This window comes from Camelus bactrianus, chromosome X, assembly GCF_048773025.1.
Source record: "Camelus bactrianus isolate YW-2024 breed Bactrian camel chromosome X, ASM4877302v1, whole genome shotgun sequence".
NCBI classification, from domain to species: Eukaryota; Metazoa; Chordata; class Mammalia; order Artiodactyla; family Camelidae; genus Camelus; species Camelus bactrianus.
Genome location: NC_133575.1, coordinates 22,059,654 through 22,085,439, shown reverse-complemented (window position 1 = coordinate 22,085,439; position 25,786 = coordinate 22,059,654). Strand labels below are relative to the sequence as shown.

The window sequence follows — 25,786 nt, the reverse complement described above, 5'->3', positions numbered from 1 at the left end:
CACTGCTTTTACTATGTTCTGCACCAGTAAATCTACTTTCAACACATTCCACTACTAATCAGTTCATTGAGTCTTGGCTTCTGTCAACTTACACTGTCACTTTAGGGCCTTGTACCATACAACCCAAACAACTGTCTTACTATCTTTGGAATTCAGAGAACTTGGCCCTACAGTACTCTGCTCCATTTCCCTGACCCTTCCCTGACCTCCTACCAACTCCTCCCCTTAACTTTAGAATCAAGCATACAAACCACCAAAGAGTAATAGGTCCTATGTAAACATTCTGGGCCTGGATTTTTGACTCCTTCCTTTATCCCTGTGGAAGTCCAGGGCACAGAGGAGATAGTCATTAAATATTGATAGCCTGATAACTTATAACAGGAGTAATTATAATATGAATTCAACTACATTCCTTAGAAAACCACATTCTCTGAAACTTAACTACACAGAGCAAGGCCTTGTACTCAATATTTAGTGTTTTTACCCCTTTAAAGAAATATTTAAGATTTCTCAGTATTTTCTAAGTAATTTCGTATCGAATCACTGCAGCATGCTTCAAGGGGCAAAGGAATAAAATGTCTTCATCTGGTGCAATTGTTCCAAATTCCTTCCATTCCCCTCTTTATGGTCTATGTACCCATCCTGCAGCTGACAGCTCACAGCCGAGTCCTTCACTGGGCAGCACCCTCAGCAACTGGAGGAAAGTGTCTTGCTCAAGATTATACCACCTCTGGAGGGGCAGCCCGTGACCAGTGACTGCCTGATGTGGGAATAGAAAGTCCCGACCTTTGACTCGATTTCAGACCATTTTGAAGGACTCGTTGGATCTGCTAAGGCCTCAGTTTCAAGCACATTGCCATCAGTTTCAGAAGCAACTAAACCTTCTCGTTCCAGGGAACTTAAGTAAACATATCTATCTTCCCACTAGCCCATAAGCTTTTGACCTGTACTTCATCTTCAGCCCACACTAAACACAATCCTTACAATAGACAGGGCCCTCAAATAGTATCTCTTATTCACTGACATGAAGGAGTTAATCAATTCAAGTGCATATTGGAAGGAGCACTTCCGCTAATTTAATAGGATTGAAGGACAGTGGTTACCATAAGCCACACTTCCCGCACAAGAATCACCTGAGACATGTTTGTGGCAGTAGCAGAATTTCAGCATTGGGGGATCTTAGCCTGTGCCATTGTGGCTGAAAAGGAAGGGCTTTACACCTGAAAGTTGAAGCTGAGTTGGTAGGGGATTTTGGAGAACACTGAGACAGGATCCGATTATTCATAGTGAAATATAGTAGGAAGGGGAAAGGAATACTGACAGAGATTGAAAGCCTTCTGCTGAAGCCCTCCCCAGGCACACCTTGGTGTTCCCATTGACCTCAAAAGTTTATGAAAGTACAATTTCCTGTGCTCCCTTCCACCATTGAATCAGAATCCTCAGGGCTACGAGGGTGAGTTTTGACAACAGCTAGATTATGTTACTTGTTTTTTTAGCTGAATTCTAATGCTTAAGCACATAATATTTAGCTTGTGCCTAAGTAAACTGCATTCTTTTTCATTTTATCTTCAGTGTTTGGCCATTTCCCAGCTTACTAGAATTTCCAATATGGAGGGATCAGAAAAAGTATAGAAAAAGCAATCCCTAGTGGTTTATTGTCTTCTACTTATTAGAATTAGAGATAAAGTATGTGATGAGGAAGAAAATTCAAACACGGCTAAAATGAGGGGTTTTTGTTTTTTCAAATCTTATGGGGCTCACTTTGTGATTTCCACCTACGGTTCAAATTTGTTATAATTATTGGTAGTTAACAAGAGAGTTCACATGAGCTAGGAATAAATCCTATTTTCTTCTTATTGAATGTATATTATACTCTAAAGCAATATTCTTTTTCCAGATGATCTTAATATAAAACCATTTTGGAATGTGTATTTCCACCTTGCCATCACATGAGATATTTCCTTTTTCTTTTTTTCCCCTGCTGCCTCCTCCGACCTCTCCTTCCTCCCAAACTAATTGCCACTTTTGGGTCACTTTGCAGTTGCCATCACTGTAAAGAAAGAAACTTTAAATATTCTCATTGAAAAGTTACATCTAAACACAGTATTTTTGCTAGAGTGGGTGGCAACTTTCTAATACTACTAAGCAAAGGCAGTTCGAACAGATAAAGTCCCACTATAGAATACTGCCTTCTGCTTTAAAAGAAAAAGTTAATTTTAAACTTTGGCCACTATTCATCTAGCACTGGAAACAGTGTTTAGTCTTAGGTGGGAAGAAGAAAGAAAATAAAGAGAGCCCAGGAAGGCTATTTGAGAGCAGGGCTTCCACACAAAGAAATTTGGAGTGAAGGTGGAATTCAGGAGGAACCCTAAGGAAATTCACAAAACTGGGAATCAAAGGTACCATGGAGATACCTCTTAATTTCCTTCCTCTTATTCCTAAAGCATAAATCTGAGGAGGTCATCAAATGTTTTGTTTCTCTTATGCTCATGAAACCTCATTCCATTGGCCCCTGCCTGCCAGACCTGGAGACTTGGGGCTCTAGGCTCATCTTCTTATATTCTGCATCGCATCCCCTATTCTCTGCGGAAGGTAGAACATTAGCTCTTCCCTAAGCTCACTCTGTTTGCTCCTGCTTACAACAGCTTTGTTCTTCATTTTCCCTCTACCTGGGATGTTACATTGTCTCCACACCAATGTGAATCCTTCAAAGTCTAATGTCAGCCTCACCTCCTTTAACAAGCCTTTCCTGATTCCTCCAAGTGCCTGCATTTTGACCCTTTCCTGAGCCTGTTATCATCCTTGACACCTCTCTTAGAAGTACACATAGTAGACTACCTTGAATTATAGTTATATATGATTTTTCTTTTTTAGTTATATATGATTTTTGTGTATCACCCCCTCCCCCTAACTAACCTTCTTTGGGCCCAGACATATGACATCACTCATCCCTATATCCTTGCATCTCCTCTTAGAGCGCCCTGCCCAAGGAAGGTGCTCAAATATCTATGGTGGGAGTGGAAGGAAGGAAGGGGGAAGGGAAGGAAGAAGGCAGCAAAGGAGGGAGGAAGGGAGGAATGAGGAAGGATCAGCCATTTCTTCTCCCTCTATTTATAGGTTACAAACTACCCAATATGAATCCTCTCTCCCTTATTACTCTTCCTTATTACATGAGTTTGGGAGCATATTAATCTAAAACTGATCTGCTGTAATGATGAATGTTAAGCATTCATTCATGTAACACCGTTGTACTGGTGACCTACTCTACACCATGTACAGTGCTGGGCCCTGGGAATACGAAACAGACAGGCACTGGCCTCCTGGAGCTAAGCTAAGGCGTTCACTCATGGCGGGGAGCACTCACATAGCGGCAGCTGGCTATGTGACTGTGCTATTATGAGTCCTGGAGGAGAACCCCGACAAGGGAAAGCAGCAGAGTCCAAACCCCCTGGAGACCCGTTGAATGCATTTGCTCTGCACACTGTGGAGCTGGGGGCCTCTGGAGGACCATTCAGGAGTTCTGCCCTGGTGAGAACAATTAGGGGCTTTAACAGGAGTATTCAAATGCCAAGCACTGAGAGCCACCAGATTCATTTGTTACATTCAAATTTTCTCCCTTGGCTACATGAAGCTTTGTTTACACAAAATACCTGATACCATTCTAAGTTTATCAGTTTTCCATTTTGACTGCTGTGTTTAGCTCCCCTGGCTGTGTTCCTTCTGAAATAAAGTTGGCGGAGAGGCTGGGAATGTCACAGTGTTCATAGCTAATGTCATTTATTCAAGCAGGTACAATAGGGGGCGGGAAGACACTGCAAGATCCAACCTGAAATAAAGGATGTCCTCCACAGCCCCCACCCTGCCTCATCATCCAAAATGCACTCTATTGAAGCCATTTTTTTCTGAGTCGGAAAAAAAATTAATGGCATATTTTCTCCAAATGTCACTATTATAATATGAAGGGGAAAACCCTATTATTCCAAACTTTTTGCTTTAGCATATTAACAGTGATTCATATGTTAAACATCTGGACAAAAATTACACACACGCGCGCGCGCGCACAGACATACACTGCTGTATCTCCTTCACACAGCTGTGTGGTGGTATCTTGATAAACTTGATAAAAAATAATACTGTCCTGACTATTCCCAAACTGGTTCATTATTGTCTCTGTAAGCAGAGGGACTCTGTTGACGAAGAAATGAAGTATGAAATTCTGTCTCTTCAAAGTGAGATAAAATGGAGCTCAAAGATCTTTTGATAAGACCCCTTGGTGGGGCACTTTGAAAGGAAGAAGGCAGCATGCCACACTGGGAGAATGATGGCAGTCCTAAATGCCAGGACTGTCCAGAGCAGATGTGCAGGAGAGTCGGGAAAAACGAAGGGCTCCAAAGAAGAGCAGTTTCCTGCTAATGGGAAAGAGGACAGGACGGAAAAGGCAAGGAGGCCCCACCAGCAACCTATTTTCTCAACTCTTTCTATATTGTGTCTCCAGAGATCAAATGAGGTCAAGAATGGCTCAGTGTGCATAAAGAAAAAATAAAGTCCACAAATTCTGAGTGCGGGCACCACGTAAGTGATCACAGGTGAATAAAGTGAGCTAAAAGATGAGATGCACTAGAATTTGCCTCGTCAAGAACAATTACTTTTCTTATGCTGCACGCTACTAAAGAAAATCATACACCAGGACAACTTGCTGTGTAACTAGTATTCAACTGAAGGCTTGTATCATATCAAGAAATGTGAATCGGGCATTATGGGACGGCCAATAAGTTGTGAGATCTTGGAAACTTAATTTCATTCCTCTAATTCAAAATTTCCTTGTTGGCTAAAATGACATAATGGGGCATCCTTTATTCCGATACTGTATATAATTTCATTAGACTTTTATGAGGCCATAGTAATCACCTCTGGCTATATGTATAATAATCCATTTTCATTTTGACTGCAATATAATCTTTATTTCTTAAATGCAAATATTTCTGTAATTGTAGACAATTTTCGTTATAATAGTTGAATCCCAAAATTTGAATGTGAATTTACCCGTGTGGGAACTTTAAATGTATGTTCTTAGGGCTCTATGTCTATCCATCCTAAAATCCACATTCCATCACTATGTCCATCTGCCTTTAATTTTGCGTGTAAGATAAACATAATTTGAGTGTCTGTGCAATGCAAGTATTTTGACTCTAGACATATACTCCTTTTTTTTTTCACTGGGGCCACAGGAGTTATTCGAAGGGGTCTAGAAATGTCATAGACACCAAACTTCCTAGGTAGATAGTGTAATGTAAGTAGACCCTGTTGTGACTATATACAAATTCATTTTTAAAGATTTGTGATATTCATAATAATTTATTGTTATTATTATTATGCATTTTCTCAGTCAACTGATACTGGAAGTACAACTATGATTAAGTGGCCTTCCAATTTTTCTCAATTAAAAAGAGGAACTTTATACTAGAAAATGATGATGATCGCTATACTAAGTCACAGTTGTAGTACATGTAAACGTTGACAGGGTAAGAACCTACCAATTAACTCACTTTGATCAGGCCATGAGAAAATAAACCACTATGAATAATTTTATGATTATTCATACAGTGATTTATTATAATTATAATTCACATAAAGTATAAGCTACATAATTAACAAACATATTGAAAGAGTGAAAGTCTATAATTATATGATCACAATTCACAGTCCATTTCATTTTTCACTTGAGTCCAAACTCCACACACAATTTCCTGACTTAGGAAGTATTACAACATACAATCTAGGTTTACTCTTAAATATATATTCTTAGACCTGGATCTCTTGTATGAACAAAACAGCTCATTTAGCGCAGTTTATTGTAGTTTATCCATATGAATATGGTAACTATAACACACCCCTTGAATAGCTTGTCATGATGAAGATTATTTTTAATGTAATATGAAAACAGGAAAGAGCAGATCTTCAGAAGAAAAATATTAAAGTGCTTTGCTTGCTCCCCCTGCTTTATTCACAGGTCACTGCCTGGCAATTTCAGATTGTGTGATAGGAAAGCAGTGCCAAACCGGTCAGTCATCCCTTCTCTAAAGCTAACAGCCTTAGGAGGCTTAGAGTTTTGGCACCTGCATATTGTTCCTACACAGGGGAACCAAAAAAGCACGTCAATTAAGGATCTTTCATTACAAGCCAATGGCCAGGGGAAGGAGCAGGGGGATATATGTCCATTGAGCCATGCAGTTGGCCTGTAATGGAATGCTCTCTGCACTGTAATATACTCCAGGGTGGCATTCTCTGGGTGGAAATTAAATGTGTATTTGTAAGGTGATTAGCAGAATCTGTCATATAAACAAGCCTATCTACAATCTTATAATATTCCTTTGTAAATCTGCGAGAGCGGATCTGAAGCATTTCCAGAAGATGTAAGGAATATGCATTTTTAAAATATAGGAAACCAAGAGAATGCTTGCTATTTATAGGCATCAATGTAGTCGCATAATCAGGTGTGATCAAATTCATCTGAAACAAAGAAATATTAGGGATCCTTAATGTAAAAAGCAGGACCCTGGGAGTCAGGAAAAGGAGGTCGCTCTATAACAGGGAAGTTCTTTAAGTCCATGTATATTTACTTCTATTTACAGGGTTAATTTTCCACTTTCCAATTCCACCTTAACCAAAAATATAAAACCTTACTCTTTAACCTGATTATTTAGCCACTTAGAAACATATCCAGAAGGTCATATCACTAACTATTCCCTATCTTCATATATGTAAATATATTTATGTTAAGATACAAGAACACTGGAGAAACGCAGTGTCAGTAGTGACACATGGGGGATTGCCTCCCCCTAAAGAACATTAGTAATTATTGCAACTAGCAAATTCGAGAACAGAACTATTATCTTCACATTCTTATGTCCTCTATTATGCTAAGTATTCAAATGCATTATGCTTTGGTTAATAAAGTGCTACATGAATGTAGCTTTTTAGTTAATTGACCCAATTTAAGAAGTAGCATCAAGTGCGTTTGTGACCCTTGGTTGTGTATTCTTGGCAACAAAAACAGAAACACCTAAGTTCTCAGGAGCATTAAGAAAAAACAAAAAGCAATCAGCTTAAAACACTCTCACACACAAAACCCTTCATTACCATTCTTTGAATGATGCTCAAAAGCAACTTTTTTTTTTTTAGTTACTGAAGACTATTATATTACCATATGAGTACTGCGGAAACAAACTGAGTACTGAGTGAAAGTTAGCAACCAAAGCTTTTAATTTGTCTGTATTACTCACTGAACGATATTACCTACCAATTAATTGTAATTGATACTGGGAAGTGGCTACGAAGATTTACAATAAGGGCATGAGAAAAAAAAACGCACTGTTAAATTCATAGGACTTCAGGGAACTCTTAATAATTATAATTCCATATATCTCTAAAGCATAGCATGATGGTAAGCACTTAGACACACATCTGGTTTCTTTAGTGCAATATGTAACTGTTCTATTAGTTTTAAATGATTATCTTGAACACTGAGAAGGAAACACAGGGTCAGAAGTCACAAGGCTAGTAACTGACAGAGCCTGCAGGGCATCTCAGGCCCTCTGACTCAGCCCGGAATCCTACAATACCTGAATGTCCAGAGAGCTGAGCTCCTTCCTCTTTGAGATTCCTGATACAACTAATGGAAGAAGGATTGGAATTTAATAATAAAAATGCTGACATGGCCTTATCTATAGCTGCCCAAATAGTACCATTATAATTATGCTTTATACATTTAGCATTATCCGAAAATTTACTACTTCTAAATCTTATTAATCAACACTTGGGTGCTTTGGTTGCCACAAATTACAAAGTAGTCTGCTTTACAAAAGCCTGAGATTTGCCAAACACCAAAGATCGTATCTGTTGTAAGACAAGGTACATCCCAAACATTCAGCGTATATATTAAACAGACTAAAAGATTCTGAAATACAATCTTAAATTAATCCTAAAAGTACAGTTGTTCCTAGAGAATGTCTTATCTGTCATTTTACATTAATGTGATTTGTTCACATACATTGCACATGTAATAAAATTTCATTTTAAATTTTTCTCTAAATTTAGGAATACTGTGATTACTTATCTGCTAAATCTCCTGACTTTGCTGAGCCAACTGGTCAGGAGACAAAATTTGTACTTTCCAGATTTAGAAATGATATTTCTTCTTCTCTTTTTGAATATTTTCTAATCTAACTACATACCTTGGACTGACAAAATGGCCATAAAATAGAGAAATAGATATTATAATTTAAACTATTCACTGCCTTCATGTTTAAATGCTTGCCTATTAAGCAAAGCTTTTTATTATTGATTTGTGAGTTACTTAAGAAAAATGCCATAACCTGCCTCGGTTACATAATCCTCATCCAAAAGAAAGTAACAGGTTATAAAGTACCATTAAAATGATTGAAACTATCTTTCCTAACGTGAATATATGCAGTCTTCAAGTAAAAGGATAGCAATTACACGCATATGTATATTTCAAGGCCAGTGTCTTTTTTTTTTTCTTAAGAGACTTCTTTTCCTTCTAGTATTATTTCCATCCACTACTGAGTGTCTAAAAGCTCAAGAATATGCCCTCTTTGGTAACATATGTGTGGCTTATGTCAGAAAACAACTGAGGAAGTCATTTTAAAATATTAAAATAAAGAGTACAGGAAAACTCAATGCAGACTGTATTTCTGCACATAGTTGGAGACTAACAGCCTGGAAGCACCCATAGTGTTACCCTGACCCCTGAAGGAAGGAATCAGGAGTTAACTTCACATCCAATTTCCTACACAATATGAACACCTCCAAATCCACTGGCACTATATATCAATGTTTGGGCATGTCCTACAGAAATAAAGTCATCTCAAATATCGGAGCTCAAAATTTCATTCCACCATTCCACCATTCTGACTTGGAGTAAGCAGATCTTTTCAAAGTTACTTAGTGGATGTCGAGATACTGCACCTGACTCCACAGGAAAAACAGAAAGAATCATCTCCATGATAGAAAAGTCATTTTGCCTTTTTTTTTTTTTTTTTTTTTTGGAGGGGGACGTAGAATAAATGTAAAGGGAAATAGGAAATAGCACAACTAGATGATAAGATGATTTAATTCAACAGGGTTAGGATTTCAGTAGAGTTTCATTTTGAGGGAGTATATAACATCTATTGAGAGAAAAACAGATCTGAAAACAGGAGAAGGCCAAAAGGAGCTGATGTGTTATCTTCGTTTAAAGAAAATCACGGCTCCAAATAAAACATCAGGGAAAACGACATTTTTTTCTGCAGTATTCCCTCCTCTGTACAGTGAGCACAGCACACTTAGTTTATCTCATGGTAAAACTCACAGGCCGCTGCAACATGTCCTTTAAGCCATTCAGTAAGTAAAACTTGAAAATGGATTGCTCTTTTTTTTTTCCTGGGATTTGTGTTAATAATGAATTCATCGCCATTTATTTTTTAATTTAACAGGATATCATTACCTCTGAAGGTTTTTACTTCTCTTTTCCCAGAGGGTTAAAATGGCCCAGAAAGAGGTTGTCAAGGCAGTAAAGGTACAAAACACTCATTTCTAACACACGGTGGAAGCAATCATTTTTATTGAGGGAACCACCAGACTGAAATCTGCATCAAGCTTTACCAGGAAAAATTGAGAGGATTCCAAACAGTCATTCCATTCACAGTCTGCATTTCAATGGATTTAACTTTCTGCTCAGTTGGGGTCATGTATTTCAATCATAGGGTGCAGAACTATGACCTTGGCTGGGATCATCAGCTCCAGTTACTCAATGGGGCACTTGTGAAACATTGCGGGCTCATTCTGACTCTCCACGGGTGTGGCTAAAATTGCTCCCCTCCGGCCCTAAAGCTTACATGATCTGCTGTCCCTCAGAAACTCACTATGAGAAAACTCATGCTAAATTGACCACAGAGATCAGGGTTTACAGGACCCTTGGAGCTAATCTCTGCCTGCCATCCTCCTCTTCCCCTGTTAGCTGTTACAAGCCTTCAAAAGTTAACAGGGTGATGAAGCCTCTCTCTATACAATCATTTCATCTCACTATCGTTGACTGAAGCTCGCTGATGTAATGAAGTTACATAATCACCAATTATGCACGACTTCCATCCATCTTCCTTCATATCCACATATCTTCTCCCCTCCCCTTCAGATCAATCTACCAGGTGAGATTTATCACATGTAAATGCTCCATTCTCTCATCATAGGTACTGAATATGAGACTTTAGCATTGCAGTACAGTGCACTGAACCACGTCATCAATATTGATTTTTTTATCCCATTTCCCAGGCAGAATATGCTTAAGCATCCTTCGTGCTCTAGTCTCTAACTTTTTATTGAAAGGGTAAAATAGATGTAGCAGATAGGACACATCCTCAACTTAAGGTTAAGGGAAGTGTGTAATTGCCTGCATTTCCAAAGGTGGCTGCATTGCAATAAAAGGATGGTCTCTGCTTCCAGACCTTCGACTCCCCTGCACGTGGGTCGCAGCTTCAGCTATATAGGGTATTGGGGGAATAATTATATTATTGGGCAAATGAATTTGAGAAAGAAAGCATTATGGTGATGTTGGAAATAATATTGCACTATGCTTCTCTATTTTAGTCGTCATTTTCAGCTTTTTCTTTTCTTTTTAAATTCGGAATGGTAATCCAGTGGATAAAAAGTAGCCCAGGGTACTTAATAATCTCCAGTAATCACAACCTAGAGAACAATTAACAATGATTATCACCTTAAAGTTTAAAAACTTGACAAGTGGGATGTCCCTGGTCCCATTGCGGCTGTGAAATGCAGCAGAATGCTGCACTGAGTTGAAAACATATTTCTTTTAATGAATAAAGAGTAGCTCGTTTCATTTTAAATAGGGCTCTTCAGTAAGTGTTTCTTTCACGGCTGCTACCCCTTCCAGAACACAGGAGCCACAAATATTGCATCCAAACAAAGAGTGTCTACCCAGAATTAATTCAAGATACTCTTCCATATCAAAATAATTGAAGAGGGGAGTGATGCTTTGATTTATTTTCAATTACACTCAAAATACAGACCGACACACACACACACACACACACGCACACACCAACACACCCAACTGCAGTTATTCCATTCAGTGCCAGTAACAGCCACATCACAGCCATCAATGCGATGCAGCAATCATCCAAGTCACCCATTCCCATTACAAACGCCCAAGTTCGCTCACACCACTGAGGGGTTTGCATATATAAAATGACCTTACCCACAAGAGTCTTCCAAATTATTCTTCTCTGGATATCAGTCGGTAAGGTAATTGCTGGTCATCACAATGCGTATTCAGAAAAATCCACGTTTTACTCCTGTGTTCTTTTTCTTATTTTTGCTAGCAATTAATATCGTGAACAAGATACCCATTCACAAATGCCAAGTTCACCATAAAAGCAGATAATTCCATACAGCTCTTCCCTGCAAGACTGCCTCCAGTTAGTTCTCAAAGTGCCCGATTGTTTGGTGAAGATACAATCCAGGTGCAGAGCAGGGAAAAAAGAAAAAAAGAAAACTAGGAGAAAAAAGGAAGAGGCAGATAGAAAAGGAGAGACTAAGAGAGGAGAGGGCAGAAAAAGAGGGAAGAAATTTTTTAAAAAGAAGGAAGGAAAAAGGCCGGTAAGTGAGGAAGTCTGTGAGCTCTATGACAAGAATCGGAGTCTTGCTTGCAAATCTTCTGTATACATGTAGCCTTTCAGATTCTCTTGGTCCCCAAGTAAAATTTCCAGATCCGGGATGCAGCCATAAGAAAGAATCCTATGTATATTTCACAAGTATCCCGCAATAACAGATCCGACGGGGTTTTCCTTGTACAGTACTGCTATGTGAAAGCACACAACCCCTGCTGTTTGGGAAGGTGTCTCCTGGGTCCTAGCTCTCTTCAGCAGCCCCCAAAAATGATTTTTCAAAAAAGAGTGGAGGAAAAAAAGCAGCTTTGCGTTTTCCTTGAATGATGTTAATCCTGAGCGAAAACGACAAGCAAACCACGGCTAGCACGAGATCTTGATTAATAGCCACAATCCACTCAGAATATCCCAGGGAAGAAGGAGCGAAAACAAGAAAGAGAAACTGCAATGCATAAATGATTCCAGTGTTTCTACAAGATCGGTTCATTTGATTGAATGCATTTTCTGGTTTGCTGCAAGTCATAAAGAGGATAGTGTTACTGCCACCCAATGGATATTTTAGTACTAGCCAATCCACAGAACGCCACCGCTTTGCGAGTTTTAGTTTTCAGGAGACTGAAGAAGGAGTGTAGCCTGGGAATCTTTTGGAAAGGACCCTGAGAGGCCTCCTATAATGGGAATCTGTCCTTCCCAAGCAAAAGTGGACTGGCAACTGTGGACGCTTAGCCAGTCTTGCGTTAGTCACCTTAGACTTATGGTTCCATTTCTCTAGGAAGCAGAAAGGTGCAAGAGCGATGCCTAAACTGACACGCTCCTAATAACCTCCTTTTCATCTCTTCTCTTTAGAGCCGATTTGTTATTGCGATCTCTCTCTCTCTCTCTCTCTCTCTCTCTCTCTCTCTCTCTCTCTCTCTCCCTCTCTCTCCCTCCCTCTCCTCTCTCTCTCTCTCCCTCTCCCTCCCTCCCTCTCTCCCTCTCTGTCTCTCTCTGTCTCTCTCTCTCTCTCTCTCACACACACACACACACACACACACACACACACACTTGATCATTCGCAGTATCACTTTAAGCCGGATTTCAAACTGGAGCGGGGAACTAGACGCTCGCTCCAAACCTCAGGTGGCAAGGTGATAATTGTTTTTAAAGGGCAGTTTTAAAAAGTGCTTCAGCCTGTATTGGTATGTAAATTATAGTCTTCAAGCAGTAACTCTCCACACAGCTGCTCTTTCTGTTTGGGGAGGAGCAAAATCTTCCCTAAGTGAGTGGGGCTTGGGAGGAGGGTGCCGGTGGCAGGCTTTCTGGTAGGGGGTAAGGAGGTGAAGGGGTGAGGGGGCGGGGTGCAAAAGGAGATTGAAAAGGACCCTCCTCCCATCCGCCTGGTTACAGATTTCGCTGCGGGATGGGATTCTCAGACAGAGTCGTGATGGGAAAAGAGGGACAGAGTAGATACCGGTCAAGTATATTACAATATTTGCTCAGTTCAAGATCAGTGCCCTTTATATTGCCTTGGGAAAGTATATAATACATGTGGTTCTGTACTTCACAAACTAGAACAGAGGCATAGTCACCTGGGTGTCTTGTTAAAATGCAGATTCTGATTCAGTAAGTCTGGAGTGAGGCCTGACAGTCTGCATTTATAGTAAGCTGGTCCATAGACCATAATAATGCTGCTCTATGGACCACACTTGGAGGAGCAAGACTCTAGGCGAGTCTGTACAGTGCAACCACCATGTTTGGTTCTGACTTATGACAGTGGGGCAGGTGAGGCAGTTGGAGACTGAGAAACACTGCCAATCACCACCTCTCCCTCTCCCGACCCTTCAACCTTACCCACACACCACCTGTAGCCCCGATTCTCGAAAACCTTAACCCACTCTAGTATTCCGCAAGCTTTTATAATGTAAGGTTTAACAGGATAAACCAAAAATAGAACAATAAATAGGCAAAACAGCCTTGGCCCTAGAGAACTGTATCTTCATTTAATGTGGGGAGTAAAACACAATTGAAGATCAAGAAAACAAACCCTTGCAAATATTCGGTCAAATACGAGCTAAACTAATGCAAGGTAAGCTCTGTCAGGGCACAGGTGAGACTGAGTGAGGGCCAAGAGACTCGATAGAGAGGTCAATCTGTAGTTTTAGAGAAGGAGCCATATAAGGAACTTACAATCCAAGCTGAAGGAAGATCTGGCTGAAGTGTGTAGGCAAGTGTTTCGTGGTTTCCCAGGAGGTAACTCACCCAGATTAACCTCCTACGTGCCAGCCGTTCTCTTTTCCCTGCTCCTTCCCCACAGGTTCTCATCATCTAGAATAAACTGAGAACCAGAGGTGAAAGGAAATGTCTTCTCTCCTAGCATGTAATCCACATTCTCAACACCTTCTCTCACGGTCCTTTGCCTAACCCATCTGAGTGATGAACTAGACTTCAAAGGGACTCCAATGAACCAATTTAATTGCTCCAAGCAAAGTTTAGAAGTCCTGGACTGTGGGCTCAATACCTAGATTTGAGTATAGTTTCTACTAAGTAGCCATAATCACCTGAGGGAATCACTTGAATTTCTCTTGGCCTCAGTTTCCTTGTTTGTAAAATGACACGTTGAGATGAACCAGTTGCCAAGGTCCACTCCAGCTCCCTATGGTACAAAAATCAGGTCCTCTATTGGCAGGGCTTTTGCCAGTTAGTTTGTTACTGAGCAAGAATTCTAATTATTACCTTGGCATGGGCTGCGGAGAGGATCTAGAAGGTTTGAAAAGTGTGTTAAAGACAGGTGAACATTTGACCATTTCTCTACTCTTGCAAGAGATGATTTAAAACGCTTTCTCTTCATATCCAGGAAGGGAAGTGTTTGTTTAAATCCGAGGTGAAGCATTGTCTATTCCTGGATCTTACAGAGCCAACTGTGGGCCTCCCTGTTTGTTGCCATGGGATCCTCTTTGTGCGAACTGTCTTGAACTGTGTGGGAACACTTTCCTCTTGCCTCTATTCAGTTCTCTAACTCTTCTGAAGATATGTGTCAGAACAAAATGTAGCTGCATTATTGCCAATTAAGACGAACAGCAGCTGCAAGGTGCATCTAATTAAGAATTTTAATTACTTCACCGAATTTAATTCTCATTTGCAGATGTTTAGAGCATTAAACAATGTATTGTGATTTTATTTTAAAATCTGAATAAAGCTGACCTCCCTCCAAAGGGGCGGAGTCGGGGTGGAGGTTTGTCAAAAACTATACAACTCAATGATGCATATAAAAAAAGGCTTTGACATGGGAAGTATATACTTTGGTGCATTGTGTGAGATTAAAGTGATATGACATTCAGGATGAAAAAGTAGTGTGCATATCCATAAATATGCCTTTTTTATTAAAGTAAAAAGCAAATAAGTCCTAGACTATTGCAAAAATTAATAATTTACTATTCAAGCAGAATCCTTGAATGTTACATAGTTCTTCTCACACGTTCTGTTCTTTTTTTCCCCCCTAGTAACAGGGTTAACAGTAAGTTTGCTGCTGCAGCATGGGGATTGTAGGCTAAAATCCAAAGCATTATGGGGTTTGTAGTAAAAACTGACTGCAGATCAATTCTATGCTTCTAGTTTTTCTCAGTTGAAGGAACTGCTGTTTTATTTTCTAACAATAAAAAAGAATATCAATATATTTCAAATAAGAAATACATTTTAATGAGACCAAGTTGGTATTACTGGGAGGATGAAATTAGAGTTTAGTGACAATAACATGCTGACTGAGGAGACAGAAAATGCAACCACATCTACTTTATAAGCCACAAATAATTTGAATGAACTATTTCCTAACATTTCTATCCTATTGCTAAGGTTTCAAAAATTACTTTTTTGTTTTAGTACTAAAATGTGAGAAAATAATCAGATTTTGTCTTTATGGAAGAGAAATGTGGACACAGGAACTGAATTCAGATTCTTATTGAGTCTGCTTTTAACTGTGGGTAGTTTACATTTAATTTTCTACATTTCACATCTTTCTTTAGATAAATGAGTCAGAATTTTATTTAGTCTACCTTTTTAGATGTTTTGCCATAGAAAAATACTCTAAATATTCAGAGTAGCTCTTCTTTTTAATGAAATCCTTAAGGCTAGAATATATGGAAAATATGTCTGGAGTGAGATTATTTCATTCCATTTAAATTTAATTATGGAAATATATAAATTAAGGAGTTATAATTCAGTTCATCTTTTGTATACAGATGATTCTGTGTAAGTAAAAAGATAATTTATAGAGGTTTTGATTTAACTCTGTTGGAAATTTATTTCAAAGTTGATTAAATATTTTCTGTATGATATAAAATCAAAGTCTAGCTCTCCAGCAATGTTCTATGAAATCAGGCCCTCTTTTGTTAGAAAGGCTAAACTATGTCTCTTCAAAGTCTCTTCCATCTGTGAAAGTCCCCATTGTCATGCTAAGTCACTTAGAAAGTATTTTATACCTAAGGTTGCTTATTTTCCTCTTTCTCTCCTTGAAGAGGACTCCATCCACAAAAAGGCAGCGCTAAAGCCAACTATTATTACAGACATGAATAAATGCAAAATCAAGCGCCCTTCATTTTCAGGTCTTTTGCCAGCAACATTCATTTGAACCCACCACCACATATTCTCAAATGATGTACAGACAAAGACTTAAGCATTTCAGCAAAATTCCCCCATAAAGTTCAGAAATAATAAAGAATGTTATGAAAAGGCAAACAGCAACAGGAAAGAAAAATGCCATGCCTGCTTTTCTTTCAGATTTCTAAGTTTTGAATCATAAAAGTATACAAATATATATCTTCTTGAATGCAGTTTACATTATTGTTCATACTGTGAATATTTCTTTTATGGTCATAAAAATAAAAGCAATGCCCCAAATGAAACACTATGTACATAAGCGATGCAAATGCATCCCGGTGGAAAGCCGGCTGGCTGCTGGTGGGAGGGTATATTTATACAGTGCCTTTCATTTGGAAGGTTCCCAAAATGATTTGCAAACTGTATATAGAGGAATTGCTCACCATGGAAATTCACCCACTTCCAGGAGAGAATGCAGAAGTCGTTCCATGCTGACAACTAGTTTAAATAAAACCACAGAACAATATTATAGGTAGGCAAAATTGTAATTGATTCAGGAAATGTGCATTGAAAACCCACTATGTGCCAGGCACAGTTCGAGGTCCTGAGGATACCATCATGGGTATTTCTAGTCAAGTTTCCTTCTCTCCTAAAGCTTACGTTTTATGGAAATCTGACTAAACTCAGGAGTTAAAAGCCCTATGTCTTGGTGAATTTCCGATCCCTGCATATGGTTCTACTGAAACAGACCACTTGCTACTTTTTATATGTATTTTTTATCAGGCTCCACGATATCCAGGACACATGACCTGTGGCGATGCATTCTACTTCCAATTGATCACACACAAAAAATTGCTTCAGATATTATGGTTGAAGAAGGTAAAATGACAGTAACATTTCCTGCATTGAATGGTTTGGAAGAGAGAGGGCAGAATTAAAAGTCTTCCGGGTTTAGGAAATGAAATGAAATGGTATTGCTATATATACATGGAAGACTGCTCCCACTGAAATGATTCAGGGCACTTCATGGTAATTAAGGCATATAAAATAGTTTAGTAAAGGAAGAGAGCCATGTGGGCTAATGTTTTAGAGCATAAAATACGGAATCAAATACCAGTGTCTCCGAAATTTACTAGATTTATAATATTTTTTTCACAGGATAGTAGAACAGGAAAAAAGGGTGAAGCAGACACTGTCAAAGTTCAGCCCAGAACCCCATGTGCTCACAGCCATCACTCCCCTCTCTGTGCCTGCATCTAAAGGCCAGCACCTGCATCTTCTTTAACTATTGCTCTTGGGCTACTGGTGCGGCTTGACTTGCCTTTAATGAGTGTACAACCCTTCTCTGCCTAGCCCGTGACCGACTGGTATCAGAGTAAGAAACCTTAACTCTTTGGACTATAGTTCAGAATAACTCAGAGGCATAATTTATATTGAAGAGGTCCTCTCTGAAATCAGGTCGAAGCTGGGACTCTGCCTGTAATTGCATCCTTACTTGGTGTCTGGGAACATGAGATAGAGGATAACGAGAAATAATCAAAGAGGTCCCATCTCTAGCTTTTAAATCATCGACCTGTAGAACTGGAAGTGAATCATTCATTCATTTATCCTTTTGTCTATGGTTTATCCATCACATACTGTGTGCCAGAGGGTGTGTGGTTAGGGGGCTCTAGGGAGGAATAAGTACTTAAGGAACTCAAGTCTAGCAGTGGAGAAAGACACATAAGCATCGCATGTGATAGACAATGTGATGAGTACCGTAAGGGAGATCTGAATTCAGCCTAAAAGAGTCAGGTCAGATTGAACAGAGAAGGTCTTATTTCAGTGACCTGGAGGGTTGAGCAAGAAGAAAATCATAAAAATGAGTGAAGACCAGGAATAAAGAGTAACATCTAAGTAGACCAGTTTTCTTCTACCTAGAAGGAAATAGCACTGGTCCTGGAAGTAGAGATCAAAGTGTTTAAAATCACAGAATCAGTTTTTGAAGAGGGCTCTAGAGATAACCTTGAATAATCTCTTGATTTTAGTCAGAGGAAATTGAGTCTTACTCGGCCGAATGACATAGTTATTTAAGCTCACAAAGCTAGGAAGTGGTAGGAGTTCTCTTCTAGCATGACTCAGCCATATTGCCTGACAGCCTTTTCTTGAAAAAGATAAATTGAGGACATAATAGAGATATTAGATATAATGAGATCTGATCTGATTCCTGGCCTATCACTCTATGGCCTTGAGAAAATTCCTTGTCTTCTTTGAATCTCATTGTCTTCTTATAAAAAAAAAAAAAAAGAACTTAATGGGATAACCTTCTGGAGATATTGTAGCACACCTAGCAGACTACCTCAGACATAGGATGTATGAGGGAAGCATGCTTTGTTTCACTTTATCTTTAGTTTGTTTTCATTTCTTTTCTTTCTCAATCAGAGACTGTTACAGTGGTGTAAATGGAGACAAGGATGCTTTTATTTTTGTTTGTGTTTTGTTGTTTTATACTAGCTATAGAGTTGAAGAGTATCAGACATTCAAGTAAGATAGTTTTCTTCTTTTTAAAAAGAATAAACTGATGTTTTTGGTTAGGATGAATCCTGTCTCTGACTAAAACTCATGGTATTATTGATAGATCATCTCAAGACCAGTCCAACTTCATCCAGGGCAAGCCATGTAGGTGAGTCTGCTTCTTTTAACCAGCTAGTTATAATAATAATCAACATAATACTGACACATAGATTTGCCAATTGAAGAAGTCTATTTGACACATATTGCAAAAGAGGATAACCAAATGGCAAATGAATGTGTGAAAAGGTAAATGGCTTTATAAGACAGAATGGTGATGTAAATTTAAACCACAATGCAATATCATGACACATTCACCAGAATGTTTAATGTTAAATAATGGACGATAGAAAATGTAGGCGAACAGTTGGAGCAACTGCAACTCACACCTACTCCTGGGGACAGTAAAAATAATTTCAATAACCTGGGAAAACTTTTCAGCAGCGCCTATTATTTCTAAACACATGTATAACCTGTGATGCTGTCAACTCCATTCTAGGTATATACCCAAAATAAGTGCATATGTACGTGCACTAAAAACATGTATTAGAAAGTTCACAGCAGCTTTATTCACAAAGTTCCAAACTGGAAAGTACCCAAATGCTCATCAACCGTAGATTAGATAAATACCTTGCAATGTGTTCATACTGCAGGTTACCATACAGGAATGAGAACTAACGATCAATGACTACTAGCGACAATATATTTCAGTCTCACAAACAAAATGTTGAACAAAAGAAGGCAGACACAGAAGAGTACATCCTGTAAGACTGCCTTTATAGAAAGGACAAAATGAATCTAATCTACATTGTAAAACATCAGGATAGTAGCTACCCTAGGTGAGAGCAGCAACTAAAAGGTTGCATAAGGGGAGCTTTGGAGGTGCTGGTAATATTCTGGGTTTTTAAAATCTTGATATTGGCTACTTGGGTGTATTCACACTGTGAAAATTCATTGAGCATGCATATAATGTGTGCACTTTAGAAATATATTTCATATTTAAATGAAAAGTTTTTTTAAAAAAAGAAGTTTGTTGACAAATATCACTTACATGTGGAATGTAAAAAAAAGGATACTAGTTCTATTTACAAACCAAAAACACACTCATGGACGTAGAATATGGTTACCAAAGGGGAAAGGGCTGGGAGGCATAAATCGTGGGTTGGGGATTGGCAGACATGCATTATTGTATATAAAATGGATAAACAACAAGGACCTACTGTATAGCACAGGGAACTGCATTCAGTATCTTGTAATGACATATAATGGAAAAGAATCTGAAAATATATATATATGAATGTATATGTATAACTGAGTCACTTTGCTGTACATGTGAAATTAGCATTAAATCAACTACACTTCAATAAACATTATTTTAAAGCTTGTTTAAAACTAGAAGAAAAAGAAGTTTAACTCCCATGTCAATGATATATTATTAACAATAATAAAAATTAATAAAATAAACTCTTGACAGATATTTGTGAAAGTGAAATATTTTATCATATAAAATATGGGGGCCTTCCTATGAAATGAATATGAAAAGGCAGAATTTGTTTATTTTAAAAGGTGTTTTCATGAAATAAATGGGGGTTTTCTTTCTGAAACATAATTTAGTGTGATTTACCATTGAATAGGAATTAGATCATTAAAATAAACATGTCTTTGACTTTTTTTAGTGTCAATCATTTTGTGAAATAATAATAGCTAGTATTTATTCAGTACTTCTTGTGTGCCAGGCACCAATGGGGGCATTTAATATGTGCAAACTTACTTAATCCTCAAAAGAAATAAGTACTATTGCCGTTACCAATTTACAGATGAGGAAACCAATGCACAGAAACTATTAATAGCTTGCTTATTGTCTTACAGTGACAAAGTTGGAAATTGTACCTTCTCTAAATCAGCACCCTTATCTGCTCCTCTAACTTTTGATGATTACTTTTTTATTTGGCTTGTAAGTTGTCTTTATTGGCTTAGTATTCCTTAATATGGCAAACTGTAAACAAAAGCATTAGTGACAGTTCAGCAAAAATTTTGACTGCATTGTTTTTCCCAGCAGAATATGTTACTCTTGGTTTTGTGCATCACTCTGCTTTTTCCTAAAGGAGATCTAAGTGAATTATTATGCTCTGTTAAATGAAGAGAAAAATTATGAAATTACACTTTTCAGGGAACAATGTTAAGATTTCAACTTTTTAAACACTTAAGAATACTATGATGAAGTGTGTGTTAACATGTAGATATCAGTATGCCCTTCTGAACTAATTTTCCTACTGAGAAAAACAACTCTTTAAGTAAATCATACAAGAGGCTAGAGAGTATTATAGGTAATGTTAGCTAGATAGTCATACTCAATTAGTATGAGTGTGTGTATGTGTGGTCGGTATATATTTAGCAGATAGTAGAAGGATATTATAATATACTAGAATGAGGTGATAGTATATCAGGTACTAGGTACTAGACAGAGATTATAGCATGGCATAATATAAGTAATAATTTTAAAATGGAATATTGAATATCATTATTGCAAAATGCTCTTGTGACGGAGACAATTCTATGTGCTCGCCAAATGTATTCATTTTCTTCTTGAGCACTCAAAAACATTGTTTCCCACTCCTTTTGCATCTAGGTGGGGCCACAGAGGAATGGGAACAGATGTGTAGCCCACATCTTCCAGACTTGATCCCTCAAATCTCCAGAGAGGGCTTTTCCCCTGTGTCTTTATTCTCACGTTTGCCTTCTTCTTAAGCATGGCTTGATGGAAAGAGCTTCAAGATGCTGCGATCATGTGATAGAAGGATCCTAGCTCCCTAGTTATTCCTAAGGATGGATCATAGTCTCAACTAAGATGAGAGCAGTGTAACCAGAAGCAGCAGCCTAGGGCTTTGTGTGAGTAAGAAGCAAACTTTCATTGTACTGAGCCTCAGAGATCTCAGGCACATTTGTTGGTATAACATAGCTTAGTCTACGCTGATTTGTAACCTCTGACCCATTCAAAGGCAAGAAACTTTTTTTTCCTTCTTTTTTCTTTTCCTCTTTTCATTCTTTTTTGCATCTCAGGTGTACAAAATGCATGGTTCTTGGTTAATAGTCATTTTTATTGGTCTCTGTGCAGCCCAGTTTTATTCATGTACTTATTTAGTTAGTTGTTTTTCATGAGGTTGTAACTGTTTGAGAAAGCACCATCCAAAACAAAAGCAAGCATCTTGATAATAACCTATTTCAAACGAATGGTATGGTACCTCTATCAACCTATCCATCTGCCTCCCCTTACTTAAAGAAAACATCATCTTGAACTCCATGTGCATTATTCCTTCAACTTCTTTTTTTATGTAATTTTATTGCATCTATAGGTATTCCTAAAGAGCACAGATTTTAAATTTCAACTGCTTTAACTTTATAAAAAGATACCAGTTCCCGTTCTAGATAAAATGCTGTAAGCACACTTTCCTCTTTCTCTTCCACTGAATACGTTAAAACCTGGACAGAATGCATGCAACAACTGTTTGAAGACCCTGGAAAGGAAATAGTAGTAGGCAGATCAGGAATGAGCACCCGAATTTGGAGTACAACCAAATTTGTATTGTTGGCCATTTCCCCCCTTTTGATATTTCCCGGCCTGAAGTCAACACTACCAGACACATGGAAATGAGCTCAGACAGGGCGCTCCAGTCCCCAGTCAGTCTGGTCATGGTGGTGGAGGTAGAAGCTGCAGTTACTGGAATCAACAAGAATGAAAACTCAGAGAGGGAACTTTTTCTGTTCTATGGAACTGTGGTTCCAAGCACATAGGACAAACCCTCTGTTTTGTTTTGTTTCGTTTTGTCTTATTTCGCTCTCTGTCCTCCCTTTTGAGCCAGGACGTGAGTCTAATCATGAAAGTCCACAACAGAGCATGCCAGTGTGGAGTAATTAGAGCCCCGAGTTTCTGGCCAGGGAACCAGAAAGGGTCAGGGCAGAGAACAGAAAAGCACCAGGAAGATTACAAGGGACAGGGATTCAGGAAAGAGACCCCACAAATTTGTTTTTCAACTCCAGGGCTCACCCTTGAGTTGTGCAGATGAGGATCAGATTCTAACATTTGCTTTATCTGTAATTGTATCCCCCATTCCAATTATATTTTACTGACCTTCAAATTGTATTTTTGTCTTTTGTTTTTATTTATTTCTGCTATTAAAAAAATAATTTTTACAGCTTTCTTGAGATATAATTGACATAATGTTGTGTAAGTTTAAGGTGTACAAAGTGTTAATTTAATACACTTATATATTACAAAATGATTACCGCTATAGCCTTAGCTAACACCTCCATTCGGTCACATAATTAAAATTTCTTTTTGTGGTGAGAACATTTAAAATCTACTCTCTCAGCAGCTTTCAAGCATGTAATACAGAATTATTAGCTGTTATCACCATGCTGTGTATTAGATCCCCAGAACTTGTTAATCTTCTAACTGGTAGTTTGTACCATTTGACCAATAAGCTCCCCATTTCCCCCATCCCCAGCCCCTGGTAACCACTAATATACTGTTTCTCTGAGTTTCGCTTTTTTAGATTCTGCACATAAGTGATTATCAAGCAGTAATTGTCTTTCTGTCTGACTTCCTTCACTTAGCATAATGCCCTCAAGTTTCATCCAAGTTGTCACAAACAGAAGGATTTCCTTCTTTCTTATGGCTGAATAATAAATATATTATAATCATATATGTATACATATATATCATCTTCACTATCCACCTATCCTTTGATGAACATAGGTTGTTTCCATATCTTGATTATTCTGAATAATGCTGCAGTCAACATAGGGATGCAGATGTCACTTCAAGATCCTGTTTTCTATTACCTACATTACCTAGAGTTCATTCTGTTAATCATATTATAACATCTTAAGATGAATGCATAAGTCACTAATTTTGAAGCTCTTTTCTTTTTTAATATCAGTATTTGAAGCTATACATCTCCCTTAAAGCACCTTTACCATATCTCCTAGGTTTTGATATCTAATGTTTTCTCTGTCATTCCTGTTTTTTAATTTTCAGACTTTACTGTGATTTTTTTCCTGTTTTTATGTGTGTGTTAAATTTCCATATGTTCAAGGATATTTTTAATTTTTAAAATTATCATCTAACATAATTGTATTATGGTTAGATATTATGAGATCTGAAATATTTTTGAGGACTCTTTATTGGCTGTTACATGATCAACTTTTTATAAATATTTCACACATGCATGGTAAAATTGTATATTCCCTAATGGATGCAAAAATAACTATGTGGGTTTCTTTCTCTCATCTCTTTTTATGTATAATCTCCATTAAATCAATCTTATTAATTATGTTATTCATTTATTCTATATCTTTGCTGAATTAATATTGTGTAACCTGTTAATAATCAAGAGAGATGTGTTGAAATTCCCCACTATGATAACAAATTTATTGATATAGTACTGTCAATTTTTTGCTTCACATATTTTGAGCCTATAGTGTATGCATACTTAAAATTACTGTACTTCCTTGATAGACTGAACTTTTTTGCTGTGTCATGACTCTCCACTCCTAATATTTTTTGTCTTAAAATCTACTTTATTTAATATAATATAGTTATCAACATTGATTTGACTGGGGTTTTCCTGCTAGGTCTTGTTTTTCCCATTCTTTTCTCTTCAACTTTCGCATGTCCTAATGCTTTAAATGTTCCTCGTGGAAATCGTTTAAATCTGGATTTGGGCATTTTATCCAATTTATCACTCTGTATCTTTGAATTGGTAGTTTTCTTCTATTCTTATTTATTATAGTTACTGAAATCTTCATTATTGTTGCTACCATCTTAGTTTCTTATTTCAATGTGTCCCTATTATTCTACATATCTTTTTACTCCTATCCTCGTTACTTTTCTTAATTGAAGCTATGTCTCACCCTGAATAAGGCGAGGGCTCTCTCATCCCTTGACTCCCCCTCTTTCCAACACTCATCATGTTGATCAGATCTATGCCCTGGCTTTTACTTAAAATGTGGTCCAAGGACCAGCAGCATCAGCAACTCCTGGGAATTTACTTGAATTGCAGAACTTTGTGCCCCATTGCAGACCTACTGAATCAGAATTTGCATGTAAACAAGAGCTCCAGGTAGTATATGCCCAATAGACTTAGACAGTCACTAAACTAGATCTTCACTACAGTTATCCCTCAGTATTAGTGGGGAATTGGTTCCAGGACACCTGTGGATATAAAATCCACAGATGCTCAAGTCCCCTGTATAAAATGGTTAGTATAGTCAACCCTCTACAGTGGATGCAGAACCCACAGATACAGAGGGCTGACTGTAATCAGTTATTACAGATATATTTTCCCTTTTTCTTTGATCTTTGTTATTTTTTAAACAACAATAACCATTAGTAAGTTATTTATTTGATAACCTTTACTTCATATATCTCTTGCAACATCTCCAGATTTGTCTTTTCTTTTAAGCACTTATCCAAAAGTCTTTTATATACATCTTTGTGTAGCAAAGATTTTAAAATATTGTATGCCTGATAATATTTTTATCATGTCCTCTTATTTAAATGACATCTTGTTGGATAGAAACTTCTATGTTCAAAGTTATCTTCCTTCAATTCTTTGAGAACACCCATTTGCATTCAGTGGTTTGAAAAATCTGACATCAGTCTGATTCTTCTTCCTTTGTATGGTGTCTGCTCTTTTTTTCCCTGTGTTTAGAATTTTATCTTTGCCTTTGTATTCTTAAATTTCACTATAATATATCTAGGTATGGATTTGAAAAAAAAATTCTCTTTTTGCACTTTCTGGGCCCTTTCAATTTGAAGTCTTTAAAAATTTTTAACTCATTCTGCATGTCCTCAAATATTTTTCCCATCTCAATTTTTTTCCCTTTTCTCTGTCTTGTTATTCTGGGTGTTAGCATTTTGGTGTCCATCTTCCATTTCTCTTGGCTTGTCTTTTACAATCTCCTTTCCTATCCTTTTAACT

The 25,786-nt window shown here is 37.8% G+C and overlaps 1 protein-coding gene across 1 annotated transcript in view; it reads right to left on the bottom strand.

The window, feature by feature from the left end:
- The window catches only part of IL1RAPL1 (interleukin 1 receptor accessory protein like 1), a 1,156,506-nt gene extending 1,144,361 nt beyond the window's left edge, over positions 1-12,145 (bottom strand). Inside the window, exon 1 of the mRNA XM_010970316.3 lies at positions 11,273-12,145. The gene's annotated coding sequence lies outside the window, so the exon portion shown is untranslated. The remainder of the gene's footprint in view (positions 1-11,272) is intronic.
- Between the last annotated feature and the right edge of the window lie 13,641 nt (positions 12,146-25,786).